This window comes from Theobroma umbraticum, unplaced genomic scaffold (assembly GCF_002168275.2).
Source record: "Theobroma umbraticum cultivar Fairchild unplaced genomic scaffold, ASM216827v3 scaffold_44.0, whole genome shotgun sequence".
Taxonomy (NCBI): Eukaryota; Viridiplantae; Streptophyta; class Magnoliopsida; order Malvales; family Malvaceae; genus Theobroma; species Theobroma umbraticum.
Window position 1 is genome coordinate 13,824,262 of NW_018397255.1, and position 6,063 is coordinate 13,830,324.

At 33.4% G+C, this 6,063-nt stretch overlaps 1 non-coding gene and 1 pseudogene across 1 annotated transcript; one reads left to right on the forward strand and one right to left on the reverse strand.

The window, feature by feature from the left end:
• Positions 1–1,010: 1,010 nt before the first annotated feature.
• Positions 1,011–1,117, reverse strand: LOC149527677 (small nucleolar RNA R71). Its single transcript, XR_016350806.1, has one exon. It is a non-coding gene; the product is annotated as a small nucleolar RNA R71 (small nucleolar RNA).
• Positions 1,118–1,919: 802 nt separating this feature from the next.
• On the forward strand, positions 1,920–5,196 carry LOC149527678 (uncharacterized; annotated as a pseudogene).
• Positions 5,197–6,063: the final 867 nt, after the last annotated feature.

Consider the following 6,063-nt stretch of genomic DNA (forward strand, 5'->3'; position numbering starts at 1 on the left):
AATTTAAGACTCTAGGTTATTAATTCAACCTATTGAAATAAGTAAAGGAAGAGAGGTAAGATTTAGATGAAGTGTGAGGGATATTGTAATACTTAACTTATTTGATTTGATATTTACTCGAGTTATTATTATTTTGATTTTTCTTTGTTGTTTAAATTTTGGTTGATTATTTTTTGTTAATTAATTTAGTTACTTGAATTTGATTATTTGGATAAGATTAAATTGTTCTAATTTTAGTAGTTAGTAAAATTTTAGATCAATTCTCTGTGGGATTGATACTCTACTTGCTTATATACTATCTATTTGACATGTATATTTGTGTAGTAAAATTGTAATTAACAAGTTTTTGGTGCCGTTGTCGGGGAATTGTTTGTAGAATTTTTACGAATATTAATACCAAGCAATTTAATCTTCAAATTTTATTTTCTTATGTTAATATTATATTTTGTTTACATGCAAATATCTTTGTTCATTGTATGCAAAGAAGAAACAACTTGAATCTTGTTCCTTTTGATCCTGAGATAGAAAGAACTTTCACAAGATGTCGACAGGCGAATTTGCAAGTTGCAATTGTAAATTAGAAAATGGCTGAGGATAACAATAACATTGGCAATAGTGCCATTAATCTAGTTCCCGAAGCAAATAGAGCACAACGGGATTATACTATTCCTCTTTTGCAAAGCTTGCACCAAAACATTACGAGACTTTCCATCAATTCAAATAATTTTGAAATTAAACCAAGTTACATTCAGATGATTTAGTCTTTAGTCTAGTTTGGTGGGTTACCAACTGATGATCCTGATTCTCATTTAGTGAATTTCTTAGAGGTTTGTGATACCTTTAAATACAATGGAGTAATTGATGATGCTATTAGATTAAGACTGTTTCCATTTTCTCTAAGAGATAAGGTAAAGAATTTGCTTAATTCATTGCCCAATGGGTTTATTACTATATAGGAGGACTTGGCTCAAAAGTTTCTAGCAAAGTTTTTTCCACTTACAAAGATTACAAAGATGAGGAGCAATATTACCTCATTCACACAATTTGATGTTGAATCCTTATATAAAGCTTGGGAAATATTTAAAGAACTACTGAGAAGATGTCCACATCATGGGATTCCTGATTAGTTGCAAGTTTAAACATTCTACAATGTGCTGGTTGGGTCAATAAAAACGACAATTGGTGCTACTACTAATGGGGCATTAATGAGTAAGAATGCTACAGATGCTTACAATCTATTGGAAGAGATGGACTCAAATAATTATCAATGACTTTTAGAAAGGTCTAGTCCAAGAAAAGTTATTGGAGTTTATGAAATTGATGCACTTAGCACCTTAACTATTTAAGTGGCTGCACTGTCTAAGAAGTTTGAAACACCAGGAGTTCATGTAGTTCAAAATTCATTTGTAGTCTATGAGATGTGTAAAGATATCTATTCGAATGATCAATGTTCATACAATTCTAAATTAGTCCAATTTATGGGGAACTTTAATAGGTAACAGAATAACCCATATTCCAATACTTATAATCCTGGTTAGAGAAACCACCCCAACTTTTTATGGAACAACAATGTAGGGCCTTTTAATCAAAACCCATTTGCCTCCTCATTTTCAACAAGAAGTTAGACCACTAATTTTTGAAAAAAAGTCCCAAGTGGAAGAACTTCTCTTGCAATATATGTCAAAGACTAATGCTATATTTAAAGTCAACGAGCCTCAATGAGAAATCTTGAGACCCAAGTAGGATAGCTTGCAAATTCCATCAACAATTAACCTCAAGGTTCCTTACCCAGTGACACACAAATCAATCTTAAAGGTAAGGAATAATGCCAAGCAATCACTTTAAAGAGTGGAAAAGAAATTGAGGGGGTGAATGAAAAAACAATTGAAACTTAGAATGAACATGTTGATAAAGAAAGGATGTGTGAGAAAGAAATTGTAGTTGAACAGAAGGACGATGAAAAGGTTGAAAATCTAGGAACTTCTCAAGTCATCATCCTCCACCATGTTTGTCCCAAAGGCTCCAAAAGCAAAAGCTTGAATAGCAATTTCAGAAGTTTATCAATGTCTTTAAGAAATAACACATAAATACTCTTTTTACTGAAGCTTTGGAACAAAGGCCTAGTTATGTCAAGTTCTTGAAGGACATCCTTTCCAAAAAAGAGAAAGTTAGGTGAGTTTGAAACTGTCTCTCTTACAGAAGAATGTAGTGCAATTCTCCAAAATAAATTGCCACCAAAACTCAAAGATCCAGGTGGTTTCATAATCCCTTAGACTATTCGTAATTTATATTTTGCAAAAGCTTTAAGTGATTTAGGTGCAAGTATCAATGTAATGCCTTTGTTAATTTTTGAGAAACTTGGTTTGGGGGAATGCAAACCCACTTCTGTTACTTTGCAACTGGTTGATCGTTTTAATGTGTACCTAAGGGGAATTATTGAAGATGCTCTTGTCAAGGCAGATAAATTTATTTTTCTAGTTGATTTTATAATTCTTGACATGGAAGAAGATAGGCAAATTCCAATCATCCTTGGGAGGCCATTCTTAGCAACTGTTAGAGCCTTGATTGATGTTGGAAAAGGTGAGTCACTTTAAGAGTTCAAAACCAATAAGTAACATTTAATATTTTCAAAGCTTTAAAATTGCCCATGACATTTGAAGACTGGTTATATGTTAATTTTGACGGGATGATGATGAACTTATTGAATATTCAAATTTGTTAAATGTGCACTCTAGTCTTAGAACTAATAATCAATTTGAGTCTTCAGATATTTCAGCTTCTTTGATGCTAGCTTCTAAGCCTTCCATTGAGGAACCACCTGCTTTGGAACTCAAACCTTTGCCTACACACTTGAAGTATGCTTTTTTTGGAAAATCTTTTACTTTTCTAGTTATTATTTTTGCTTCTCTTACTAACATGCAAGAGGAGAAGTTATTGAGGACACTTAGAGAATTCAAGAAAGCAATAGGGTGGACCATAGTTGATATTAAAGGAATGAGCCCTTCTTTTTGCATGCACAAATTTCTCCTTAAGGAAAATCACAAAGCTACAATTGAACAACAAAGAAGATTGAACCCTATCATGAAAGAAGTGGTCAAGAAAGAAATCATCAAGTGGTTAGATGTTGGAATAATTTATCCTATTTCTGATAGCTCATGGGTAAGTCCAGTTCAATGTGTTCCTAAGAAAGGGGGAATGACTGTGGTTGCCAATGACAATAATGAGCTCATTCCGATAAGAACTGTGACTGGATGGAGAGTGTGCATGGACTATTGCAAGCTCAACAAAGCTACAAGGAAGGATCACTTCCCTCTCCCATTCATTGATCAAGTATTGGATCGTCTAGCTGGTAAGGAATAATATTCTTTTCTAGATGGTTATTCTGGTTATAACCAAATTGCTATTACCCCTGAAGATCAAGAAAAGACTACTTTTACATGCATTTATGGCACTTTTGCTTTTAGAAGAATGCCATTTGGATTACATAATGCACTTGCCACCTTTCAAAGATACATGATCGCTATATTTACAAGCATGGTGGAGAAATGTTTGGAGGTATTTATGGATGACTTTTCTATCTTTGGAAATAATTTTAATGATTGTCTTTTAAATCTTGCTAGTGAATTCAAGAGATTTGAAGAAACAAATTTGGTGCTTAACTGGGAGAAATGTCACTTCATGGTGCGAGAAGCTATTGTCCTTGGGCATAAGACCTCTAGTAGTAGCATTGAGGTAGATAAAACAAAAATTGAAGCAATTGAGAAATTACAACCTCTAATAAATGTCAAAGGTATTAGAAGTTTTTTTTGGTAATGCTGGTTTTTATAGAAGATTTATTAAAGACTTTTCAAAATTTCTAAACCACTTTGCAATCTATTAGAAAAAGATGGGCCATTTAAGTTTGATAATGAATGTCTTATTGCTTTTGATGAATTGAAGAAAAGATTAATATCTACACCTATCATAATTAGTCTCGATTGGACTCTCCTTTTTGAACTAATGTGTGATGCGAGTGATTATGCGATTGGAGCTGTTTTGTGACAAAGGAAGGATAAAATCTTTCATTCCATCTATTATGCTAGCAAGACTTTGAATGAGGCCTAAAAAAAATTATACCATAACAGAAAATGAGCTTTTAGCTGTAGTTTTTGCATTTGACAAAATTTTCTTTTATCTCGTGAAGACAAAAGTGATAGTGTACACTGACCATTCAGCTATCAAATGATTTCTAAACCAAGATTGATAAGTGGATTCTCTTGCTACAAGAGTTTGATGTAGAGATTCATGACAAAAAAGGAATAGAAAATCAAGTGGCAGACCACCTCTCAAGATTGAAGATTGAAGCTTAAGGTAAGGATTCGACCTTAATCAAGGAGATTTTTCCTGATGAACAAATCCTTCAAGTTGGTAAGAAATCACTTCCTTGGTATGCTGATTTCTTGAATTATCAAGTAAGCAATATTATTCCCCTTGATTTAAATTTTCATTAGAAAAAGAAATTTTTGCATGATGTTAAATTTTGTTTTTGGGATGAGCCTAACTTATTTAAGCAGTGTAAAGACCAAAGCTTTAGAAAATGTGTCCTAGAAGAGGAAATTCAAAGTGTGCTTCACCATTGCCATTCCTTGGATTATGATGGACACTTTGGATGAACAAAGATTGCTGTTAAAGTTCTCCAATCAGGTTTGTATTGGCCTACATTATTTAGGATGCTCAATTTTGTTTTGCATTGTGATAGGTGCCAAAGAGTAGGTAATATCTCAAGGCGACATGAGTTGCCTCTCAACAACATCCTTGAGATAGAAATTTTTGATGTATGTGGTATTAACTTCATTGGTCCATTCATACTTCATACAACAACAAATACATCTTGTTTGCCATAGATTATGTCTCCAAATGGGTTGAAATGGCAGCCTTTCCTCATAATGATTCAAAGATGAATTTCATTAAGAAGAATATTTTCACTCGTTTTGGCACTCCAGGGCAATTATTAGCGATGAGGGAAGTCACTTTTGTAACAAATATTTTGATGCATTTCTTGCAAAATATGGAGTTAAACACAAGGTTGAAATTGCATACCATCCTCAAACTAGTGGTTAAGTAGAAGTGTCAAATAGAGAAATCAAGAGGATTTTGGAGAAAACAGTGTGTCCAATAAGAAACGATTGGGTTAGAAGATTGAATGATGCACTGTGAGCATATAGGACTACTTATAAGACCCCAATTGGCATGTCTCCATATAACTTGGTTTTTGGCAAGGCTTGTCACTTACCGATGGAACTTGAGCATAATGCTTATTGGTTAGTGAAGAAGTTAAATTTTGATTTACAAGTAGCAGGACAGCAAAGGTTGTTGAAATTAAATGAACTTGATGAATTTTGCTTTCAAGCTTATGAGAATGCCAAACTCTATAAAGAGAAAACAAAGCAATGACATGATAAGAAGATAGTGGAACGAAGCTTTGAGCTAGGACAATTAGTGTTGCTCTATAATTCTTGCTTGAAATTATTTTCAAGAATGCTCAAATCAAGGTGGTCTAGTCCTTTCATTGTCAATGAGGTATTTTTACATGGAGTAATCAAAATTAGGGGAATAGATGGTTGAAAATTTAAAGTCAATGGATAAAGATTGAAGCATTATTAAGGAAGCAAAATTAATTATCAAAAGTCCTCAATACACTTGCTTGACATGGCCTAGAGTCAAAGTCAGTCCAACCGAAGAGTATAAATGAAGCGTTTCTTGGGAGGCAACCCAAACTCCTCGACCTTACTTATTTTTGCCTTTATTTTATTTAACTTTTTGATTTGTTTCTTTTGATCTAACTTTTTTTATGTTTTCTTTTGCAAGTAATTGGTTTTAAAAAAAATTCAATTTTTTTTTAAAAGTTAAGGACACGACCTTCAAATTGAGAGCCACGACCCTAAAATGAGGCCATACGCTAGCTAAAACAAAATGTTCAAGCATTGCAACCCTTAAACGGAAAGCCATGACACTAAAAAGAGGGCCAACACAGAATGTGTGAGCACTGCAATGCTAAAACGCAAAACATATTGCTTCAGATTC